Source organism: Dreissena polymorpha, chromosome 15 (assembly GCF_020536995.1).
Source record: "Dreissena polymorpha isolate Duluth1 chromosome 15, UMN_Dpol_1.0, whole genome shotgun sequence".
Lineage (NCBI taxonomy): Eukaryota > Metazoa > Mollusca > Bivalvia > Myida > Dreissenidae > Dreissena > Dreissena polymorpha.
The window spans coordinates 58,975,877-59,002,913 of record NC_068369.1 but is presented as its reverse complement, the minus strand read 5'-3'; the positions used below and the strand labels follow the sequence as shown (position 1 = coordinate 59,002,913).

At 35.5% G+C, this 27,037-nt stretch overlaps 2 protein-coding genes across 7 annotated transcripts in view; both read right to left on the bottom strand.

Annotated features, from left to right (window-relative positions):
• LOC127860277 (nephrin-like) overlaps window positions 1-27,037 on the bottom strand; it is a 393,077-nt gene that overhangs the window by 172,301 nt on the left and 193,739 nt on the right. The window contains exon 11 of one of the 4 annotated variants that reach the window (XR_008039665.1): window positions 24,741-24,765. The exons of the other annotated variants lie outside the window; for them this stretch is intronic. The gene's annotated coding sequence lies outside the window, so the exon portion shown is untranslated. Of the gene's footprint in view, window positions 1-24,740; window positions 24,766-27,037 lie in introns of those variants that run through there. 4 annotated transcript variants of the gene reach the window in all.
• The window catches only part of LOC127860273 (hemicentin-2-like), a 483,526-nt gene that overhangs the window by 376,564 nt on the left and 79,925 nt on the right, over window positions 1-27,037 (bottom strand). The window lies entirely within an intron of this gene.

Genomic DNA, 27,037 nt, shown 5'->3' with positions numbered 1-27,037 from the left:
ACATTTAACGACTCTTGATCTAAGTTTTTTTCCCGATCATACGTAGCCTTATTCCGGTGGCATGAAGTGTGATGCCATTCTATTTAGCTGTACATCTTGCATTTTTCTATGAACAATTGCCTAACAAAAAGGGGGTTGGATTTTTTCAACATTTATTGATCATGTCATTCCGGAAATGCAACGCCCTCACTGTATACAAACGGCTGTATGGACCGACCGCGAATCGTCCGGGTCGTATCGTCCGGTGCCATCTTTAATGCTTCCTGAAAATTACAAATATAAGAGAACATTGTTCAAACGCCATCGTTATGCAGCAAACACTCGATATGGCGTTTGCAATTTTCGATTATCGCAGAAAAAACGATGAGGTACAAGTATTTTCATCATCCACTTGGTTTAAATGTTATTAAAATGTCAAATTTGCATCATCCGAACCTGCAATCACTCTATGAGAAAGTTTTAGATCGTATATAACACCCATGCCACATATGAGTCAATCCGTACAACGTTAACCAGTACATCTACGAGGGCTAGGCAAAGACGACCTTAACGTTAAAAGGATCGTATTATACTCAATCGAATCCTGATTGTGTCTTTTTGCAAGTAGATGTTGTGGCATGTTGTAAAAATACTCGATTTAGTATACGTATAATTTACGGTATTCTGTTAGGGCTTATTGTCGTTTCGAAAAGTCGACCTCTGGAATACAAAGCTGAACGCGAGAACAGGATACGAAGAAGCGATATCACGATGCGCTATTGCAATAACAATATCGCGATCTCGCATCGTAACCTCATGCCTTTGCATTTTGATTTCGCTTTTACGTGTTATATTTACTAACTTTCCTCTTCCGGTTCCAGAATCTATTATTATACGATTGTTTTTATAGCATAGTTTTTATTTTACACCTTTTTAGTTCATGACCAAAGCGAACTGTTTTTAACGCAGAACGGAAAATATTTTAACAGGCAGGCGAGATTGTCAAGTTGATCTTGCGATCTTGTTTTCTGGACCTATGCTCAAGCGAAATTACGGAAACATAATCCGACATATCGATATTAATGCCGCAATCTTGCATATTAATATGAATCTGTTTCTCTATCAAGAATTGATTCTAGCAATCTCGCGTTGTCTTTTCGCATTCTCGCCCTTGTAATTCAAATGTGGAAATTGCGAAAGCACGATGCGATGTTAGGTGAACGCGCGTTCACGCATAGTTTTTTCGCACTTGCTTTGTAATGTGTTCTCGCGTTCTCGCCCTTATAGCCGGGTGCAGATAATGCGAAACAAAAAGGAACTGCCCTGAACGGACCACTTCATAAACGAAAAATGCTAGTTACTTTCGTCGTGTATTAAGAACATAATTTGCTCTGCTTTCCAAAGTCCGCGAAACATTATTATTATATATAAACAAGAGCTGTAAGAAGACAGCGCGCTCGACTATTCAAAGTGCTTGACAGTATAACGTAAGCCATCATCGGGAAATTGTTCATATTCAATAAGGTCAAGGTAATAAAGTCATATTCTAACTGAAAGAGGACCATAATTGAAACATATTGATCGCTTATGTTTTTAAGAAGTTGTACATTTATAGAGGTATATTTTCCACAATCATTTGTAAACTGCTCTTGTTTATAGATTGGAGTCATGTTGGTAAATAAGTATGCAAAATATAAAAGCAATATGTCAAGGGACATAGACAATAATTAGTTTTAACATATTTATTTCAAACAAGCATTTTTATGCAAACATTTTCATCCAACATTTTTATTAAATAATAACATGTTTGAATGGGATGAGAACTGAAGACAAAGTCTTATATGGTTTTTCTCCCTCGCCTTGAAATATAAACAGTTGCATGGTTAAGAACAAACATTATTGGATTACAAAATAATAAATCTACAAACATAATCGGCAAAAAGAGCAACTCCGATGAAAGAGTGTATTTTTATAAAGATAAAAAAATGAGAGTTGGAAGGTGTAGGAGTTAAAGTGGGTGAGGTTTGGCAAAAATAGGAAGAGGTGTTTAAGGAAACTGTAGCAGGTTTACGTATCAAATCGCTTACTATCAATAATGAATTTATGAACGGCATCAGCTATTTTGGTATTTGTTAAATACACTTCAACACCGTTATTTCGAAGTCGTCGGGACCGTTAAAAAACTTCGGATTAACGATAATTCTAAATAAACATTTGACAGAAGACTTCTTTGATTCTGTAAAAATAAAACGCTGTGGAAGTCGCATGGTTCGGTAACACGCTTACTTTAAAGCGTAAACAAGTCATATAGCAATAGATTTCCACTTGTAACAAACGGAGGAATAAAAAGATTGTTTTTCTTGTTTTTATTTTTGTCTAATTACAAAACATATAAAATATAACGAATAGCACAAATTATCAGATATACAAACATATGAATACATTTTCGGAAATGAATTAACTTTTTTAACTAATACGCGATGTCTCTCTGAACACCAGCTTTCGCACAGACGACAAAGGTGTAATTATCGGCTTTTGACGTGCCACGACAAGGTGTGAAAATACGCTCAGTATTTTGCAGTTTTGACTTCGGATTACCGATTGATAATAAGGATTATTATTGATTTAATAATAACGATTTCTTCGGTTTAACGAAGTTCGGATTAACAATGAAATTTTATATTAAACAAAGAAGAACCAAAATCGGGACCCGAAAAATACTTCGAAATAACGGTGACTTCGGATTATCGGTGTTCGAAATAACGGTGTTGAAGTGTAGTCATGAGTGTTGTCTCCATATAGAATAGTTTCGATGCATGGGACGGAATAAATAGATATCTTATTTGATAGTTCGCCGCGAATATGGGCATATTGAGTGCACTCGAGAAAGTAATGTGATGTCGTTTCATAGAGTCCACAGAGACACAGAGGTGATGTAAGATGTTGTGTCTGAAGAGATGTTCATTTAGGGCGCTACAATTTGTTCTTAAGCGTGTATGCAACATTAGAGAACGTCTCGCGCCGTACGAGAATAAAGGATTTGGAGTTGGTCAATCAATGTTAATACCCCTTTTGAATGAAAGGATCGAATCGGCGTTTTTAACATCATCGGTAAGATTATTCCATTCAGATAAAGTAGACGGTAGAAACGAATTTGAGTACAGTGATGTTCGGGTCTGAATTGTTTGAAGATTTGAATCATTTCTGAGAGAGTAATTGCTGCCTGACCCAACTGTTCCGGTCAAGAGGGATTGTAAGTAAGTAAGTACATTACTAGAGGTTATTTTATGCATTAGTATAAATTTATGTTTGCGTCTTCGTTGACTTATAGATTCCCATCCTAGCTCATTATAAAGATCTTCTAATGAGACTAGGCGCGTGCATCCAGATGTTATTCGCGCGGCTTCGGTTTCGATTTTTTCTAGTTCATCTTTTTCATATTGTGTACAATTATCAAAAACAACATCTGAATACTCAAGAAATGGTCTTACAAACGAAACATATATTTTCTCAAGAGTTTTTCGGTTAAGAATTCGTTTTAATCGACGCATAATATGAACTCTTGTTCGTGCATTTTCTTTTATAAAAGATATATGCGCATGCCAAGTACAGTCATGAGACATAAATACACCTAAGTGTTAATGGACATTGACAATAGGTATTGTAGTGTTCTGCATGGTTAGCGATGGATGAGATGGTTTATTAATTTTACGAGATATAAGCATTGATTCGGATTTTTATGGGCAAAAGGATACAAGCCATTTGTCAGCCCAGCTTGAGATTTTATCTATGTCTGATTGCAATACAGCTGCAGTATCGTTAGGCGAGCTAACAACCATGAAAAGACTAGTATCATCAGCAAACAAGTGAATGTTTTCTTGAATGTCAACAATTATGTCATTTATGTACACTAGAATAATAAGTGGTCCTAGAAAAGAGCCTTGGGAGACTCCGGCAAGAATTTCAATAGGACTTAAATGCGCGCCCGGTAAGATTACTGTTTGCTTACGATCAGAAAGATAATCGCGCAAAAGATAACATATTTCCGTGAATGCCTGCGTGTTGTAGTTTGTATAATAGTCCTTTGTGCCATACTTAATCAAAAGCTTTACTTATATAAAAAATACAACTCTGACCTCAAGGCCATTGTCAAGAGCTCGGTAAAATGTTTGTAAATATATGTAAGCTGATTTGCTGTCGAATCGCCAGGCAGAAAGCCAGACTGAGTTGGCGCAAAAAATGAATTTGAATGAAGAAAATTACATATTTTTATTTAATATTCTCTCAAAGACCTTCTCATTAGTATTTAACAATGATATAGGTCGATAGTTAGACGCTATGTACAGATGGATCATCCTTTTTGAAAATACGACATACATTAGCAACTTTCCAACAAGAAGGCATTTTTTGAGTATTAAGACAAGAATTGAAAAGATCACACAATTGATACATTGACTCATTTAATGATTCTATTATCAATTCCATCAGGACCGGATGCTTTTCCTATCTTAAGGCATTTAATTGTGTCAATAACTTTTTCCTGTGTAATATGAATATTATGAAGAATGTTAACGTTTGAGTTGTTCATAGGTGGAAGTTTGTGTTTGCTTCCGTCGATTGAACATTGGCTAGAAGAATACCTATTCAGCATATCAGCTTTGCATGAGTCATTTGCTACAAAGATATGTTCTTGATCATCGAATAGTGGTGGAATTGAAGTATTTATATTAGTAGGGATGAATTTTTGAAGCGTTTTCCACCAGTCTTTAGCGCAAAGGTCAGATGAATTAAATTTACGTGCAATATTGTTAAAATAATCGGGGTTTTTTTATTACGTAAAAGTAATACTACCTCATTTCTGACAAGACGGAAGTTTGACCAGAGCATATCATTATTTGATTGTTTAGCTTTTCTATATAAAGGTTTTCGTTGTCGGATTTGTATGTCCCCCACCACTATAGTGGGGGACATATTGTTTTTGCCCTGTCTGTTGGTTTGTTGGTATGTGGCTTTGTTTGTTTGTTTGGCTTAATATATTAAAATATGTGAATTTTCATTATTAATTGCACTCAAAATCATATTTTTATTGATCTTGATGTGTTTTTTAATAGCTCGGGCAGGTTTTGTGGAAGTCTATTTATTTAGATTCATTATTCATCTCATACAAATTTCACTCATTTATTTATTGATTTGTACCATCTTACGTTTTGAAGTATTATAATTTGTGTAACTCAACCGCACAAATGCCTATTAAATAGATTTTTGAAAGTATATAATATGACTGCAAGCTAAATATATCGAAAGACCAGTTGAAATGGATCTATTATTTAGGCAAATGCAAATTTTAAGCTATATTTTGTAATTTAATGACTGCACTATATACTAGCACATTTAAAGAACACCGTTTTGTCGTACGTTCAACATTTTATAAGATACAGGCTCCCTCCACAACAATATACTAACTCGAAGTCTGCCCATAACTACACCATCCTGACAACTTACATCTGACATGGACCATACGACTTTGTGACTGCAAATCCTGGATTCCTTATAGTACATGTGTCGGTGTTTGTCTACTTTCTCTGTATAATTTTCAATGACAGAACAGTTCTGCTTATATAACCTCCTACCTCAGATCTCATCCATTTGAACGAACACAGGGCAGGATTATATCTGCCCAAACAGGTGATGTAATTCGTGGAATCGGCCTCATTCATACTGCGGCGGGTAGTTAGTATAATCAAATTAACGAGTCATGGCCATCTCTAAATTAAACACATTATCTCTTAATAGAATCTGGTACACAATTTGATAAGAGAACAAAGACAAAAGGTCAACAATGTACTGCGGTTCTATGGTCAATATTTTTTATATTTATAAATTATAATAGGTCGTCAACCCATGTTTGCTTGTTGTTATTTACATGCCCTGTGTCTATAACTTTTTAGTTATTTGTATGAAGATGATCAAATAAAGGAACTAATCAGAATCCTCAACATTATCATCGTCATATTAATCTCTGTCGTCGTCGTCTTAAATGTTCATAATAAACACCATGATTACTAGATTCATCCTCCATATCCTAAGAATAATCACAATCTGCACGATTTTTCTCCTCATGATTCTTAGACAATCACACACACCAAGTTTTAGTAATTTATTTGAATCTTCTTAGTTTATAAGCATGTGATCGTGTCACCATGTGTGAGTCTTAGTTTTTTACATAATGTATTCAAAAATACTCGCTTTTCTTTAGAAGATAGTAACAAGGTCATACGCGAGTCATACAGGATAGAGGCCGTATATCACGCTACGGAAAAGTAGATTGTTTGATCCGCAATGAAGGCAATAATTATATCCAATCTTTGAGTACATATCAATACATAATTGGGGTACGCATGAACATTTTGAGATAAAATCAGTTTAAATCTCAGCGTCAATGTACAGGCGTGCGATATTTAACTAACACAATTCCACTACGTTTGCTCTTCAAATACGATAGTAGAAAGCAATTTATATAGCACCATAAGCCTTGTTGCTTTTGTCATAGAAACAATTTTAAGGAACCATAGATTTTCAACGCTTAGTTGTTTACTCGCATTTCGCTTAAGATGATAAGCCAATGTTTAAATTTCAAGGTGATTCATATCGGGCGCTTTAGCCAAATATACTTATTAAAATGAATTCTTACTGCGATGGTCGTATGAGAAAATCCCGATGCAATGCACACGTTTCAAGTCGGCCATGGTGACGGTAGATGACCAATTACATTACCAACTTATGTGGAAATAAACGAAGTATAGCAAGTATGCGTCAACCTGTCAACACAGCAATTAGTTCACCTGCAATACATTGAACAACTACGGAATAGCGTTATTAACATCGTGGTCACATATTAAAATCTATTGGGCGACAATGCGACAGTACGATGGCGACAATGCGATAGTACTATGGCGACAATGCGATAGTACAATGGCGACAATGCGACAACGCGATAGTACCATGGCGACAATGCGATAGTACGATGGCGAAAATGCGCTAATACGACGACGACTGTGCGACAATACGATGGCGACAGTGCGATAGTACGATGACGACAATGCGACAGTGCAATAATTCGATGACGACAGTGCGACAATACAATGGCGACAGTGCGATAGTACGATGGCGACAATTCGACAATGCGATAGTGCGATAATACTATAGCGACGATGCGATAATACGATGACGACAGTGCGACAATACGATGGCGACAGTGCGATAGTACGATGGCGACAATGCGATAAAACGATGACGACAGTATGATAACGCAATAGTACGATGACGACAACGCGATGATACGATGGCGACAGTACGATATGACTATCGCATTGTCGCCATCGTACTGTCGCGTTGTCGCATTGTCGCCATCGTACTATCGCATTGTCGCCAACTTACTATCGCGTTGTCGCCATCGTACTATCGCATTGTTGCCATCGTACTATCGCACGATAACCACGATGGCACTTTCGGTAATCCGTAAACAACCATAAACTGATACTTATTTAGTGCATTTGTAATCGTATTATCTCTGTTGAAGTATAGAATGTATAATTTGTGAGTGGGCTTTTTATTTTGCATTAATATACGTATATGCAGTTGAACTGCACTTGTAAACAAACCACCCTGGTGACTTATTCCCTTGTTTTGCTAATGTTTTGTTAACTTATGAACCATTTGGAAACGTTTGAAGTCGCATAATATGCAATTGTTTATACTCGCATGAGGATAACCGAGCGTATAATTTTAAACTTAACGCAATTGTGATGAGTTTTCTAAAAAATAATTGCCATCACCGTGCGCCTATGATTCTACAATGAACTTTATCGAGATGCTCAAATGGGGCTGATACATCGATAACAGAATTCGTGATTAATATTTACCGTGTCAAGAGTTATAACTCTGTCACCGGTATTTCTGACGTATTTTTGACGATGCGAACAGCATCGTCCAAGGTATCATAACCGTCTATTTTTTTTTCACAATGGCGACCTATGTAAAAGACCGAGCCAGTCCGATTGGGATAACTCGATTGTTCAGTTACTTCCTTTTTGCATTCGCCACTGCGTAGGAGATTGCTCGTCATTGATAACATTCTCCTAGCAGAGTTGTCGTTCGTGTTTCAACATTCAACAATGGCCGCCACCATGAGAGTCTCGATTCAAAACTTTCTTACTGCATAAATTGGCTTGTTTCGCTATTTAGAAGCTGTCATTTAGATTATATGAATCATTTATTCACTAAATCTCCGCTTATTACAACAAAGGTTGGAATTCGAAGGATATATACTCGATGTGAATAAAGGACTTTCTGGATCGTAACAGCTTGACACGGCAAAACTGGCATACTGGTATTTTTAGTTATCAATATAAGTCACATTGTGCTTTATAAATTGTATTCGAGCATTTTGCGACTTATTGAATGACTATGATACCCGATATCAACATTTCATCGGGGATTTGCAGATCACCAAGCTGTCCTGAAATTCAACATTGATTTCAAACTCTTTACTGGTTTGTATACTCTTTCTTAGTGTTAGTACTTTTTATCATTTTAAAGTTAAATGAACTGTTTCACAGTAAAAGAGACATTAAGGCGATTGTGGCCAGTTTGGATCTAGATCAGCTTGCAGTCGCTTGAAAGCTGTTTGCTTAAATTTAATTGGATACTGATTTGACTGCGCTTTTCCTGTGACCTGGCTCAAATAATAGAATTGTCATTAATCAAATTATTCATTTCGAACATTAATCAATTGTTTTTCTTGTCCCTCGGGATCAATGACTCCAGCACTTTCCTGTTGAGAATTGAATACTGCTAAAGGCGATGCTAGGGGGCGTGAGAGATGTTGCACCTTCCAGTATCGCTCGATTGTTCATTGTCGGCTCGGGTACTACGTACATGTACCCCGGGTACTCTTAAGTATACTTACATGTATCCCGGGTACGGTAAATATACTAAAATGTACCCGGGAAATTTAACCCTAAATCAGTCGTTGTCGACTATTTTTTTGTAATAATTATATATACACATCAGGGCTTAACACTAACTTTTTTTCAACTAGCCCGTTCGGGCTAGTAAATGCAGAACCTACTAGCCCTGACCAATCTTTCATGTGCCCTGACCCAAGTATTATAAAAAACCTTTATATTTATCATTCAACTTGTATTTTCTTGTGCTTGGAGATGCGCAATATGATTAAATCATTCTTATTAGCTTGCCTTACTAATGCTATCGAATTAAATATTCATCTATTTAAGACATCTATTTGTAATCTTCACGCCATTTCTGTAGAAATTTTCTTGTTTTTTATTTCCTCATACTTTCTCTAACTTTCCTCCTTCCCTTTTCTTTTCGTATCCAAGGAACCCCCATCCCCACCCGTAAAGCCAAACTTAAACAACGACATGAACGTTAAAACCTTTTTTACATAGATCGCCGGGTTACCGTCTTTCAAGAAATGGTAAGTGAATCTTAGCAAAATAACGTGTTACGGTAGTTGTAACAATTGTACAGGGTTAACTCTCTACTAAAGGCAAGGATCGACCATTAATATTAGTTTTGCTAATTGAATTGCGTAAAAAATATTTTCAAAACACTTCTAATCTAAATAAAGTCTCTATCTTCCTCTAAATGGATTTATTAATCGTCTAAAGGATGGCATAACTTTTCCATAATGACAACAAATTAAAATTATTTAAAATTGATAAATAACTATTAATTTTATAGTTACTTTGTGCTAATGTCGAGTTTTATACCTTCATCATTCCGGGCGATCCTGGGCGATCCCGGCTTTTAGTTTCAAACGTATTTTCATTGAGAAAACACGTCACTTCGAGGAAACCAATCAAAAACCGTGTCTAGTGGCATTCCGTTTAAAAATAGGTACTGACGTGTTTTACCAGGAAAACCGCCGGGGATTTTCTGAATTGTCGGCCTCTTTTTGATTGCAATCAGGGGGTTCCGAATCTATTTCGAGATACGATCCGTTCGTTGTCTCCGAACTCACTCTGGGATTTAATTGTCATCTGATCGTACTGTATTAAGATTTTTGCATCTTTGAAAAGCTTATTTAAAGCGCAGTTTATTGATATAGAACAAATAATCCCGCCCAAAATACACACGACCGGTCGGGCATGTTCCTGGGACATTGGCTAGCCCGGACCAAGGTACAGGCAGTGAATGTCGTTCGGACGTGCCTTAGTGTTAAGCCCTGCACATTTATTTCAATTTTCTGTAGAATGGCCTCTATATTATCGGAACACATACTCAAAAAGCATGTTGATGCAGTGTTTTTTAAAGAGAAGTGTGTTTAAGATAATCGGTTGCGCGTTTTACGACATCGGATTTTGGGCACGAATACAACTCGGGTACAGTCTAATATGGACCGAGGACACTTACGTTTATTTACCTACCTGGGGTACATGTAAGTATACTTAGAGTACCCAGGGTACATGTAAGTATACTTAAGAGTACCCGGGGTACATGTAAGTAGTACCAGAGCCGACAATGACCAATCGAGCTCCATTATCCCTCATGAACCGACTCAAAAAAACCGAGTCGGCAATATTTGACTTAATTTTTGGTTTGGTTGCTCTCGAGGGATCGAAAATTTCAGAATCTTCCTAAAAGACCTATGGGTTTGATCCCCAGAATCGACATTGAAAACTAGCATACTTTGTTATCTAAAAGGCTGCTAAACCTGATATACAATGATAGTGTGAATTTTCTCTCACATGATTTCATCAGTCATATTATATAAAAACTTACAGCAGTAGTAAACAACTGGACAATAATTAATGAACGCATCTTTCATTTGTCTTTGACACTTGGATTCTGACATGGCCTAGATTTAAATATGTGACTGGACTTTACCAGCACTCCTGTAACAGAGCTAAAGTTTAAATGTACCATTGAAGATCACCTAAATCCAGATTTGCTATTATAGACGTGTGGAAAGTTTTAAGGGTGTGACAAGTAAGCAAAAATTGGTCATTACCCAGAGGCCACAACTGATCTATGACTATATTAAAACAAGAAAAAATCAGTGCATGATTTAGATTTCCTTAGATAGTTCAATAAAAACTAATTTCATAAGCCTGGTAACAATTTAACGGTAATGCTATTAATGTGTCACACCAGGGCCTTGACTTTGAAAATCTAGGACATGCATGGTAATTTCTTCATGAAATCAGGACACAACATTGTATTTTAAGTCCTTAATTGACCTGGCTATAGTTCTCAGATTATTATAAGCTCAATCAGTATATTTATATAATTATTTATGCTTTGTGTATTGTAAACATATACACAATCATGCAGTTACATGATAGCAATAAATAAAATCAAAGCTACCCATACTATATAGGTCATTGACAAAGCCTATGGTCAAAATGTGAACACATTGAGTGTAATCGCCCTCTCGTGCCAGCAAAAACAACACGTTGACAGGTTGTCATTTTTGACAGTTCTACTTTCACTTTCATTTTGTGATATCAAACTATTAACAATTATGTGGCTGAGAAAAATATCGCCATTGCTTTTTATGTCCCCGGTAGGGTGGCCTATATCAGTTGAACTGTCAGTCAGTCAGTCAGTGTGTCAGTCTGTCCGTCCGTCCAAAACTTTAATGGCCTTACCTTTTTAATATTGAACATAGCAACTTGATATTTGGCATACATGTGCATCTCATAGAGCTGCACATTTTCAGTTGTGAAACGTGAAGGTGAAGGTCATCCTTCAAGGTCAAATGTCAAATATAAAGCGTCTGTCTGTTTGTCTGTCAAAAAACTTTAACATTGGCCATAACTTTTTCAATATTTGCGTGCATGCGTATCTCATAGAGCTGCACATATTGATTGGTGAAAGGTCAAGGTCATCCTTCAAGATCAAGGTCAAGGTCAAAGGTCAAATTTTGCAATATTGAAGATAGCAACTCCATATTCGGCATGCATGTGTATGTCATGGAGCTGCACATTTTGAGTGGTGAAACGTCAAGGTCATCCTTCAAGGTCAAAGGTAAAATATATGGCTTCAAAGCTGCGCAGCAGGTGGGCATTGTGTTTCACAAACACAGCTCTTGTTTTATATATTTTCTGCACATTTCTTAAAAAAACTTACATCAATACACGATTTTCTTCGTTAATTCAATCATTCCTGACAGACTTGTGTACATATTTCGCTTACATTTTTACGCGCGTAGGTAGGACCGCATTACCGCTTCCGAAATGTGTATTCATACTATTGCCTTCGAGGAACTTATCTGATGTTTGACGGAAAGGGCCGAAAATGTGCGAGTTTGGGTCAAATTCCCCACAGGTACTACTTTCCCGTTTCCCAAATTTTTTTTCCGTACCTAAAATTTTTCGTACCCAATTTTTTTTTCGTACCCAATTTTTTTCATCCCCAATTTTTTGTTCGTACCCAAATTTTTTTTGGTTCCAATGTTTTTGTTCCCAAATATTTTTTCGTACCCAAATTTGTTTTCATACCCAAATTTTTTTCGCAAAATTTGTGTACCAAATTTTTTTTTCGTACCAACAAACACAAATGTGGTGATTGTGGTGATGTAGATATACTTCGCCACACCAGTACTGTCAGTACTTTGATTAATGTGTATTATGTGTTGTCGGTCGAACTTGTAATTGAGGCCAGTTTTTTTCTTTCTGTTTAATTTTTTTGAAAGTTTTAGTAGGAGGACGGAAAAAAATAAACATGAAAACTCAAAAAAATATCGTAGGAAAAAAAAAGAAAGCATTTCTGCTCAGGTGAGCATATAGTAAGAACAATTACAGCTTATTTACAGTTTTACAGGGGTCGGCCTAGGGTCAAATTTTAGGGAGAATGTACTTCTCTCTTGACTGACATTTAGGGAGAATTCGGGAGAAATAAGGAGAAAGTCATGTCTTTTATTTTTTATCTTGTATATCTTGTAATTAGTTGCATTATTGTTTACACTTTTTAATTGCTAAGTACAAGATGTACATTATGAATCCTGATTCAATTATCATTACTGTTAATTAAATCAACAATCAAGTATAAAGAAAACAACACAATAAACATCCCTCTTGCGGCATTCAAGTGTGCATGAAAGTGCTTTATATAAATTGTATTTACATACACTACCCATCCACCACACAATTAAAAAAAAAATTTTTTTCGGGGGGGGGGTATTTTTGGTTTTAAACATTTTATATTTAATATTAATTTTTTCTAATACATATAACATTATAATTGCCCTATTCTAAAATTCCAGTAGAAACAACAATAAACCCATTTAAATACACAAGTCTTTGACAATCACAACAGTGTTACCAAATGACGTCAATAAAACCAATACCTCAAACAACTGCAAGTTTACGATGCTGTCGGAAGACATCAACTGTCTTTGATGTTGGGGCCGATTTCCAGGAGTAAAAACTGTAAACTTACAACACCTCAGCAGGTGGTAAATGGCCAAAAGGCATTGATCAATACTACGTTACCGGCAGCATGCAATAGTGCCAGATACAGCATCAATACATTAACTCCATAGAGGATGCAATGTGTGAAAACTATCGGAGATTCGACTTCATTGGATTATTTGTATTTATTTTTATCGGGTGTGAGGAAATAAATTGTGTTAGCTGGAATTTAAATGGGAGGTTGTTTTACAGGTAATGTTTGTTCACGGATTTACTTGAAAACTAGGGCGAAATGAATTTCGTTTGTCTCTTTAATAAAGGCGATATTAGCCGACGTTCGGCATCCGTGCTAATACGCGCATCCGATAAACAAAATAACATGATGTTACGTCAGCCGATTTTTCGGATGTGTACTATATTCGGACATAATTTTTCGCCCATAAAATGTTAAGACTCCGTGGTGTTTGCAAAGTTATTTGTTTTGTAAAAACAGCATTGTTTTGTAAAACAGCCAATTCTAAAATACACTATTCACTTTTTTTTTTGAAGCACTTTTTGTTTGATGCGGCGGAAAAAATTAAAATATTTTTTTTCTGCATTATTTATATTTCACTTTTCAGAAAAATGGAAGCGGCGCTCCCGTAAAACAGAAGATCTGAGCAATATTCAGAACCATACAATATGTATTTTTAATTTGCAATTAATTAACACAGCTAAGAATTTACATGACAGAGTCTGACTAAGATTGTTTGGTTAATGTGTAATAAAAACTTTGGAAATACTAATATATCTCCATGAGACTACTTTTTTGTACACTTATGAGATTGTTAGTTTAGCCATGTTTGAAAGCGTGCAAATTCGGCAATGCTTACACTGTACACTAAACAAGTATGCATACTTTAAACAAGTAGATTTAACGTGAGTTGTTAAATAGTTTAGTCATAACCTATGCATATAACTTACTTTTAAGGTTGTTCAACATAACAATCATTACATATTGCAAAGAAATGTATTATTTTTATTTTATTTTATATCATTACATAAAAAATACTAGTTGTATTTTATCAAGTATGTTCGTATATATTTGTATTAAACAAGGTTGGACAAAAGAAAAGCAATCTTTAGAGTCATGCTATACACGGTATATATAAAAAAAAAATATGTTAAATACATAACAAAGAAATAAGTAAAAAATGTTTAAAACAAAATGAATGTTTATGTACTGTTTGACTGTTTCCATACAAGTTGACACATTTTTTGGTTGGCAATGTAAATTAAGTGTCTGTAAGTTTAGAGCAATAGTTTGAACATAACTTTCTCGGCGCATGTTGCTTTATATTAGTCGGTGCTCACCATACTGGATTTGTGAGATTTAATCTGGGTAATGTGGTCCTCCCCGCCCCCCCCCCCCCCACACACACACAAATAGGCGAAATTGAATGTATTCTAATTATATTTTCAGCGCTGAAATAAGCATCTATAAATTCAAATTGGTTGGCATTAGTCTATTTACACGCCTCACACGCGTGGGACCTCATAACGTTTCAAGTACATGTTAGCACATTTACTCATAAAGTGCAATAACACAAGAAATAAACATATATAGTACTTTAATTTTAAATGATTTATACATTCTTATTATTACATATGAAATTAATATACAAGTTAATATATATTTATTATCTACAAAATTTCAAAACAACTAAAGGCTAATTGTTTTGTAAACCTTTTTACATGAATTTTAAACATACACACACGTTTTCATTAGAAACATAGTAGTCTGAAACGTGTTTTTGTAGCTGAGCAAATCGCTTTGATTTCAAGTTCAGTCGTTTTAACACTGCGATAATCGAGTAGATATCCACATTTCAAAGTTCAAAAAAGGTAATGTTTAGGTATTTTAAGATCATAAAGTTTAGTATTATCATATATATATATATATATATATATATATACATATATATATTCACACATATGGCCAGTTACGGGGTCTCTGATTTAGAAATAGGTTATGGGGTTCCCACTTTAAATACATGTATCTCCATACCCTTTTTTATCCGATATAAACACGAATTAAGGTATATAGGGGTACCTACTATTATTATTGTATATAAATACGTCATTTATTTAACGTCTTATACAAGGAAATATATAGCGAACTTATTTGCGAGGTATATACAATTTCAATTTCAGACCTGATTGTGGTTTTCGATTTAAGACCTTATTGTGAGATTTGATTGCATTACCTCCCCTACTTTTATGTACTTCTATTACCCCATATTATGTTATATGGAAAATAACAATTAGTAGAATAAAACACATTTTTACAGGTTCGGATTGAATGAAGCCTTATATATCGAAATACATTTTACAATGCAATTCGACAAAAACCAACAATCGCGAGTGTTATAGGATTAAATATCCTTATTTGCAACTACAGTAGGATCATACTAGCACAGTTCTGAAACAATTATTTAGTATTTCACACAAAAAGCTATAATCTTGTGTTTGATAAAAACAGACAGTTAACACGAATTACTTGAATAAATATAAATTAAATATATAAGCGTTTTAAACGATAATTTCAGTTTGTTTAAAGATAACCATCTTGTCAACGGTTTATCTAAAAACAGCTGCTTGTTGCTCTTTGTGTTGTAACTATTTAAGGTAGCTGTCAGATTGCATCGTACATACGCCTGTTGTTTCCGTTTGATGACTTGTATATGCAAGCATAAAATCAACATCGTTCAATTAAGAATATTTTAGATCTCGACAAAAACGACAGGGAAGTATAGAACGTTCTGATACGTTCTATATTGCTTTACACTTTGCTATTTGAACTGGTCTTCTAGACAGTTACGAAAGATGTATTCATGTACACAGCTTTTTCTGGAAATAAAAAGCAAAACATGATGTTTGTCAACTAAGTCAGTTTGACAAACTTTTAGGGCACATTTCATTAACATATTAGCTTGATTTTAGATAGTGGTAATAGAAACATTTGTATACTATTCACACAGAATACCTGCATTATCCTCTGATTTCAAATGCACATGAGTTTTGCATTGCACAGCCTGTCGACTCAATGACATGTAGATGGCTTTCCTTAAACAGATTATACAATTGATTCGACTTGGTTCTTGACACAAAAACAGTATTGATAAATGCATAGTTTGTGCTGTGCGTAAGTCATTGCATACGGTATTACTAAATTAATCAACGTGTACTTACCCTTGATCAACATCTGAAAGATAAGAATATAGCAATATATGTGTTTGTACTTACGTATTAACCTCATTAAATGGGGATTGTGTTACTTATTAATGTCATCAGGTGAAGACATTCAAGTTATTTAATTTGGCTATGTTCATTATATTTATAGTCGCAATCATATTTATACGCTACAAATAATCAAACGTTGAATTCACGACTTGGTTTTCTCAGTATTGATAATTCTGCAACTCATTTAGAGCGGACCCTAATAATTTGAAACATTGTCGTTGATATTGTACCGTAAATGTAAAATCTTTAACGCGCAACAAAACAACTACCTTAGCAATTATAACTTACCAAGAGTTTCGTAAGCCTTATTGTTAAAGTCGGTACCACTGCCCTCACACGGCGATGTAGTTTCATTCTGTCTGTAAGGGGCGCATAAAACAATGAATGTATTTAACCATATAATGAATGGGTCATAAAGAAAGTCAAATAAAGCCCATTTTAAAGGACCTAAGGCAACGAAAATGGACTTTCTTCTTACGAAATGTTTATATAACATAATATAACGAATACAAAACATGTATACTTAACATTAAATATTTAATAAATGATAATACTAAAAAACAAAGTAAACATCTTATTTATATATTGGTGTATCGAGCATGTGAAATTGTGAAACAATAAAAGTCGGCTATACATTTCACGCGCATTTCATGGTAGAATTATATGTAACTAGAAATGCGTTACAGACACTGATGACCCCAAAAACATGTTTGGATACAGGCCAATCCATTTAACATTCTATACAGGTCACACAATCATGTACGCTTTCAGGTCATTAGACTGCACGAGTGAGCGAGATTTTCCCAGTAGTTTAAGATTATAAAAAAAAAGTTGGTACTAAAACTATTCTGTATTGAAAAAACGGACAGAAGGCCGAAAATCTGCCAATCTTAACTCATCGCAGCTCAAATCCTTTCTTTATACCATCTTCAACAATTTAAGGGTAATCAGTTGTGATATTTAAATCAGAATTTTCGCAGAAACTAAAACGAAGAAAAAACAAAAGATTCAGCGGACTATGTATTCTAAAGTGGAATCGGAGACAATGGCCTTTACAGGTAACTTCCCTAGCGCAATCACGAGTGATGTCCCTGTTCACTTCTTGCGACTTTTATTTATTGCCATTCGCATTTTAAGGTATTGAAATACCATAAGCAAACAATGAATAGTTGAGCAAGCATACGGTACGTTCTATTACGAGTATTTAAATAATTTTTTGTCGTAAAACATACTTATAAAATCGGTTTATTTTGATTGTTTTCATTTAATTAAATGATATCTAAAAATGACTTTGCGTGTGGAGTAAAAGCTTGGTTTGAACGTGAATGCAATGAAATACAAATCGAACGCGATAATTATCATTTAATATTTAAATGGCAACAATGCAAACTTTTCGCACTCCAATTATTGATTTGAAATCTATAAATTTTGTCAGGATTATAAAACATCGTTTCTAGTTTAAACATCACGCAATATACAAGGTAGTGTATTAATTAAATACAATTGTATTGTCTGATATGCAAATATTTAAGTCAAATGTTGTCAAGGAAAGAACAACGGAGTTTAACTTTATTGACAAACGTTGTGTAACTTTATTTGGATGCGGTTTCAAAAACAACAATTTACTTTCATAGCATTCAAATTAAGTTTTAGTCAAAATACAAGAATTGAAAAGTAATGTAATTTATAAATATTCTACATGTGCTAAACGCAAACATGTACACTCCCTAAATTTGTTATGGAATGTGTATTAATTTAATTTATTTTTGCTTTAAAGAAATATATATTGTCATTATTGCATTAATTAATCATTAGTTTAAACCTTATGAATAAAGCGTACGCAGCATGCAATATACGAATATATATACGATGTTGAGGTTTCAGTTGGTGAAACAGCAAGAAGCAAACAATGGAAACAGTTAAACTGTGTATGATATACTTAACTTTGAGACGGAAACATGTGGGACAATGATTGGCGTGTAAGTTGTCACAACATCAAAATCCTTATCGTTATCTACATTATGCGAATACACCGAATAAGCTGTTTCGTTTTAAACGCATATTCTTAAGACCCTGTCGTGTGCGACTTTAGAATTTGTATTAGCCTTACATCCAATTATCTGTTGGGAATAAACGTGTAATATCAGTAAAACAAGATAGATTTGTACTAGCTAGACTTGCGATGTATCTTCCCTATTTGTAATAACCCTTTTAACAATCTCACACGCTATACTCTAACCTGGTATTCTCGATGGTCGGCTATTATCGGGGCATTTATGCACTCTGACTTTTGTTTACAAACACATATTTGCGCGAAGTTCTTGTTAAATCTGCGGGAAAACATTTATCGCTACCAATATATATCGATCATTAGTTATTAAATGTACACACAAACATGCAATGAAGAAAACGCGAGAATACTAGATTTGAGGCTAAATAATAAGAAGATGATTTTTTTAGTTCTTTCAATTTTATAACCTATTATAAATATACATTATCAAACGTTTAGCTTTTTATTGTTAAATTTCACGTTTTAGACGCGACTTATAATCGCATACTTGAAATAAATGGATTTCACACAAAGTCCTCGGAAGTTTACAAGGAAATGTGGGTAAAAACTTTTTTCGAATACTAGGATAGCACCTAGTTTTTTAAGGGTTTTAGTCACATGCTTAAATCAATGTCTGAGAAAGCAGTCCCCGGAAGTTAAATAGTAACTAAGGTTATTACGTAATTGCGCTAAAGGGATGTAAATTCCTACGAAGGTAACCTAGTTTTTGGAAAGGCATTTTCAGACAAAAATCGTTTCAGCTCAAATTACTTTCTTTACGATCATCTACATCTATGTGAGCGATATCCACCAAGTTAAATATGCTGGACATAGCTACGTACTTATTTTCGGAGTTACAGACATGACAGCGCACGCCAGAACAGACAAGAGCGATGATTAATGCCTTAAACTACAAGGAGGTATAAACATTTCAAGTACGGTTTATGCTCACCTGCCGTTCCGAAGGACTGAAACAATATGCCATATATCATATTATTCTTTAGATATCGTGTAGTTATCGGCTATGAACTTAACATGTGTTTTGCAATATTTCATTTTTTAATGTACAACAGTTTACATGACGTGTCCATACAATCACTTTCCATAGAATTTCCACAGTTATTGTCATAAACAAAACGATTCTTAACATTGTTAATATGTATTTTTACCTTGCTAAAATATCATTGTAATGGTTTGGAACAGTTCGATACTAAGTGTCACCATACCTTGCCTCCGGACGCATTTAATTTCATATCTCATCATTGCAACAACAGCGAGTGCTATGATAAGGATTCCACAGAGACTTCCAATTATTCCACCAGCGATCGCACCTGTACTAGCACTGGAAGTGAATTCCGCCTCATCGGACTCTTGAATTATAAGTTTTAAAATATCTAAAAACTTGTATATGTAAGGTTAAGTAAATATTTACAATAATGATTTTACTCCTAACGCGGTGTAACACCATTTTGAAACGTCTACTAGAATATCATTTTCATACTAACTCAACAATCGAACACACTACAACAGACTGACAAAACTATCTTTAATGACACAGCCACATAAATGAACCTGTTACCATTTTTACCAAAATATTATTCGACTGCCATTATTTTAGTCACACATAAAGCTACATTGGTGCAAACACTTTGCATTATCTATAACCAAATATCCGTTATTGTACTTGTCATTAATAATATCAGTATCTTTTATTAACAAACACGAAAAACAACAGTAAGATGTAAGTTGTTTCAAAAGTAAATCGCGAGGAACATACGCATTATTAAGTTATGTTACCACGCGCATCGCTTGTGTTAAAATGCAATAAAGATGGCTTATTCAACCGCCCATGATTACATTTAAAATGTATGTCTAAACGCGTATAAGTGTCTGTTAATTTCTGTTCAGTGCATTATCCGATTCTTTGTAAGTAGAAGTAACAAATATAAATTCGGTTTAAAGTTGTACACAATTATCTGTTTATCCAAGCCTACCCTATTCTTTACTTCTTCAATTTCCGCGGTACTCATAATTGCACGTGTAAAGTCTCCCTTGCAGTAGTATAACTCGATTTCTTATCAATATAAACTTTGTATAAAGGCATTTCAGCAAAAAGTGAGAAACTTTGTCTTAAAAGAGACGTTGGGAAGAAAAAATGAATGTTATATTATATAAGGCAACAAAAGTGCCAACTTGTCACATACTTCGCCCATATAAATGTCTGGGTAACTTATATGTAGAATTGGAGAAAGGGCATTAATTTTCCAAAATTAGGATCATTCAAGGCCTTTTATTCAATAGTTCTTCGGGCGATGTTTCTGATTATTGAATTCTGCACAGATATTAGTCCGCTTAACATAATGGCCAAGTTTAACAATGATTCGATTGAACATTTTATATTGTGACCGTGCCGACCGTTTTGCCTGATTGCCCTTTTCACCGAAGAACGCATATAGAACGCCAGTGCAGTGCTAGACTTCATTGAGTTCTTCAAGGAGGTTTATACTGCGCTGTTAACAAAGATGGAGACAAATTCAAGTAACTTAGGTAAGTTGAATAGTGTTTCCATTGATAAGCACTAAAATTGGCGCTGCGAGCACCAAACCTGCAGCATTTGTATTTGTTAACAGTCGGGAATTTTAACCTCCGCGTTCGGAGTCGGCCATCTTAAAAAAACAAATTTTTTGAAATTGTCCATTTTTTATCGTTGTTTTGGTCACGTTCTGTTACTGAAATATTTTTGTTAAGATACTTTCAAAGTACTTTCCATTTAATTAAAAAGATTTCGTCGGTTTTTGTCAGCTTATTTGCTGAATTTTAGGTTGAACTATTAACGTCATATTGTGGTTCGTTGAACCGTGTAACTGCTTGATCTGTTCTTCTATTTTTAGGTGTTCTTTTTTTACTGGATTAATGGATTGCTAATGCCAATAATTTATCACACCGTTAAATTTAAAGCAGTGTTTGTGTAAATTACTCTGTCGTATTTACTCGCTCCTATATGATTGTGATTTTCTAAAAATAAATGTCAGCAGTGGAAAATAACAATTTATTGAGTAAGTTATAATTCCACTGGTTACACATTATTTAGTGGTAAATTTCTGACATTTCTATTGAGTAGTTATATGCTCATATACCTCATGTATCGGTACAAGTTATATATTTATTTGTGATTGAATCACAATTTCCCGAGCTGCAAATTAATAACTGGTTAATTTCGTGCATTTCTCTTTAGTATTTATATACTCAAATAGAGAATTTTTTGATTACGAGTTATAAACATGTAAATTGATTCGGTATTTAATCACAATTTCAATACAAGTGAGGTTTAATACTGTAATTACTTTTTTATTTAAAAAATAATCATATGGCATTAGAAGGTGTTTTATTCCCTTATTTTTTCTTTGCTTGAACGCTTCAAAGAGTGTAGCCTGATAATAATAATCTAAGTTCCACGTTGTTTTTTCACACTGCAATTACCGTAGTCCCCAAAATTAATGGACATTAGTTCTTACACGGTCCAATGTTAAGGGGTTTTATTTATTTTGTATTCATGTTTCCCAGCAGTTTGCAATAACTGAAAGTTAATTTTATTGTTTCAAAAATCACTTTCTTTACTAAATGACCCAATTTTCATATTGAATTAACATTTCATAATTATCATTTGTATCTACATATCTAACGTCGGTCATGCTTTGGTTCAGTACATCTGAATCTATGGCGGAGACCAAACTGAAAGGTACTTAGGAGGGGAGTGGAATGAAGAGAGGTTGACGCAAATTAGTGGAACAGTCACTGAACCGGTCAAGCAGGGGTCAGTGAAGCAGCCTGTGCAATATTGGGCTGCGACACCGAAACCAGTGGCATGGGAGGCGCAGCCGAAGCAATTTCAGTGCGCATATGCCGGAACATGGGGTGCAGTCTGGTAAAAACCAATCAGTGACTCATGTGCCAATGGAAAATTGGACGTAACATCGTCAATACCATGCCATGGTACTGGGTACACAGCCGGTATAGTGCTAGTTAATGACCTAGGCTCCGGTCTCAAAGGCGGGTCATTTGTAATATGTGTTGGTGGGCGGTCAAATTTAATTAAATGACTCCGGCATCCAACCAAACTAAACTTATAAGCTGCCACCAGTGCAGTCGGGTCATGTTGCCTTACCTCACCACATGTTTTCAAGACCAAATTCGAGAAATACACCTGTATGTTCGTAAGTGGGGTGGTATTTGCTTGACGGAAAAGGCGAGTGAGTACTATGCCTTTGTAATTGGTAGGGAGATGGAGCTTGGCTACTTGGAGTTAGTTGACAAGTTGGAGAGGAGATTTGGTGACCGCGCAATACCAGAAACGGAAATGGTAACTCCAAATCTGAGAGCATTGCGTAAAAAACCTCCAGAAAACGAAACATTTTGAAGTATAAGGTCCATAACTTCGCCAAAACCAGAACAAAACACACATTTCATCTGTAAGTCATGTAGATAGACTCACATACTAAAAATCAGCTATATGTCTGCAAGCGTCATAAAAAAAATAATTATTCAGAACATTGTTTTTTTAATAAATTATTTTGCAACAGGAGGTTACAAACTTTCAAAACAATTGTTTGTATGTTTTTAACCAAAAACTGGTAATATGATAATACAGGATGAAATGCACATATTCCTCAAAACATGTATAAAAATAGTGTTCATTCTTGAAACTGTACCTCCTCTACAAACAAGAAAAAACGTTTGATAAAAAAATAATACAAAATGATGTTTACGTTGTTATTATTTTATTTCAAAAGCATCTTTTTCTGTATTTTGAGCCACTTGTTCTTTGTGCTTGGCACTCGGTACCGAGTACCCGGTACTCGGTGTCCGTCATTAGGTGCTCGGTACCGAGCACTCAGTGTTCGGTGAATGGTTCTCGGTACTCGGCACCAAGTACTCGGTGCTCGGCACTGAGCACTTGGTACCCGGTGCGGTGCTTGGTGACCAGACCGGTGCCCGATAACGCGCACTTGGTGCTCGGTGGCCGGTACTCGGTGATTGGTACGGAGCACTCCGTGACCGGACTTATGTCCGGCACCGAGCACTTGGTGACCGGTACCCGTTGCTCGTTAATGAGCACTCGGTGCTCGGTGACAGTACCGGACCAGTACTCGGTGAATGGACCGATCATAATATGACCGTGGAGGTTACCAAGAAAAGACCGACGCATGGCTGAGCCATGTGGTCGACGTCAGACCGACGTATGGCCGAAGCCACATGGTCGACGTCCCCGGACAAAGACTGACGTAATGCGGGAGCTATATGGTCTGATGTCGACCAACATATGGCCAGAGCCATGTGGTCAACGTCTTTCCCGGTACCCGGTGACATTGCAGAATGAGCACTTCAAAACTGCGTGCAGCCGGTATATGAAAGACAAGAATAATACCTATGAAACAATTAACTGGTCATATATAGATGACCAGATTGGCATACGGCACAATAAAATCATTATTTGCCCATAATGCAAATGATAAACATTCTTCCTAGTTTATTATTGTTAAAGAGAACGCCATGTGTAAGCTTGAATACACTCAGCCCTTTGGCATAAATTAAACAAAAGTTTAATGCAATACCTATGAAATAATCCGGATAATAATTTGCTAGACAAATACTAAAAGTTGTCTGAACAAAAACTCAATCAAAACACGGGAAATAAATAGAAATAAATTCAATTTACAAAGCCATCAAAATTGAGTGTTGTTATTCCCGCATCCGGAAGGAGGCTAAATTGTGCCCCCCACTTAGCTTTGAAACCACACAGCTGCAGCTATTTTCGAGAAAAATTGTTAAATCCAACTTCGCCAAATATCAATGGACCGGAACAAAACTCACATTTCATCTGCAAGTCATGTACGTAGACTCACATATCAAAAACAAGGACTGTTTGTAAAACATGCATGCCCGCCCCCGGTATGGGCTGTCAGTTGTAGTGGCAGCCATTGTGTGAATGCGTTTTTTTGTCACTGTGACCTTGACCTTTGACGTAGTGATCTGAAAATCAATAGGGGTTATCTGCCAGTCATGATCAATGTACCTATAAAGTTTCATGATCCTAGGCATAAGCATTATTGAGTTATCATCCGGAAACCATTTTACTATTTCGAGTCATCGTGACCTTGACCTTTGACATAGTGACCTGAAAATCAATAGAGGTCATCTGCTAGTCGTGATCAATGTACCTATGAAGTTTCATGATCCTAGGCCTAAGCGTTCTGGAGTTATCATCCGGAAACCATCTGGTGGAGGAACCAACCGACGGACCAACGGACGGACGGACCGACATGTGCAAAACAATATACTCCCTCTTCTTCGAACGGGGGCATAATAAATTCAATATCAGAATGTGTTGCATAACTCACACTTTATCTGTAGATTATGTAGGTAGACTCACATAACAAAAATCAGCTCAATACCTAAAAGTGTTGCAAAAAATGTCCGGAAAATGGAAACATTTTGAAGCCCAAGACCCAAAACTTCGCTAAAAAAATGAAAAACAAAACTGACATTTCATTTGTAGGTCATGTAGGATGACTCACAGACCAAAATTCAGCTCAATATCTGATAGAGTTGCGTTAAAAAAACAGACACTGGAATGTCGGACGAACGGACTGACAAACCAACACGGTAAGGGCGGCATTAACAAGAGCTAAATATCTGAAAGCATTGCATAACAAGGGACAAAATAGTCACAAAACCAGGTTTTTAATTTAATTTGATCAAGGGAGACAATTAAAAATGTGCATTATTACCCACTTGTTTCAAATTCAATCTATTTTTACTCGTGGCGACCTTGATTTCAATTTGAAAAAAAGTCTGATAAAAGGAGTCAACTCAAAAAGTGCATTGTTACTGATTGTTCATAGTTACCCCAATTGTTGGAAAATCAATCTATTCTTAGTCGTGGCGACCTTGACTTTTGATATATCCACGTAATTCTTTCGTGCGACACACCATCCAATGAGGGTGAACAAATGTGCCAAATGATTTTAAAATTTCACAATAAACGACATCGATATGACCCGGACAAGCTCATTTAGGGCCGTTTTTGACCTTTGAACTCAAATTGTGACATTGACCTTGGAGATATCGACGTAATTCTTTCGCTATGACACACCGTCTAATGATGGTGAACAAACGGGCCAAATGATTTTAAAATCTCACAATTAACGACAAAGTAAAGGCCCGGACAAGCTTGTTCCGCCCACCAGCCCACCAGCCCGCCCGCCGACATTCGCCAATCTAATAACCAGTTTTTTCATTCGGACAACCTGGTTAAACAAACTCATGAAAACAGTAATTATAAAGAACATTTCTTAGTCCAAAGCCCATAACCTAGCCGAAAATCAATTAACCCAAACCTTACTCACACTTCATCTGTAGGTCATGTAGGTAGACTCACATTCCAAAAATCAGATCAATATCTGAGAGAATTGCGTTAAAAACTCCAGAAAACAGAACATTTTTAAGCCCAAAACTTCGTCAAAATCAAATGTACCAGAACAAAACACACACTTCATCTGTAAGTCATCTAGATAGACTTACATACCAAAAAACAGCTTAATGTCTGCAAGCGTTACATAAAATAACTCTGGAAAATTTCAAAAGAAAAGGCCAATAACTTCAACAAAAATCAATGGACCAAAATAAATTTCATACTTTATCTGTAAAGCATGAATATAGATTCGTATGCCAAACATAAGCTAAATATCTTAAAGCGCCGCATAAAAAAACTCTTCAAAAAACAGAATGCAGGACGGACTGACATACGGACGGATGGACAGTTCAGCTGCTATATGCAATCCATTACAGGGGTCATACAAATGAGCTCAATATCTGAAAAATTCGCTTAAAAAACAAGAGGGCCAGGATGGCCCTAGTTCTCTCACCTTCTTTACAAGCCTTTTTCATTGCTTAGTGAAAATTCAGTACTCTAGAGCATATAGATTGGTTCTCTTCTGTTAACTTTTGCAGTGTGAGCATATGATTAATTCTGATTGAGTTTTGTCCATTTGCATGGGTTTTCTGCATGCAAACATTTGCAAGTAATGCTAATTCTACATGTATTTACAAGGTTTTAGTAAGATTTAGACCACCTGACAAAGGTTTTGACCCCTCATGACCCAATGTCAAACTTAGCATAGATATCATCAAGAAAAACATCCTGGTCAAGTATCATCATTATTGAACAAAAGTTATGGCCTCTAGTGTGTTTACAAGCTATCATTGGGAAAAACCTTCTGACCAAGTT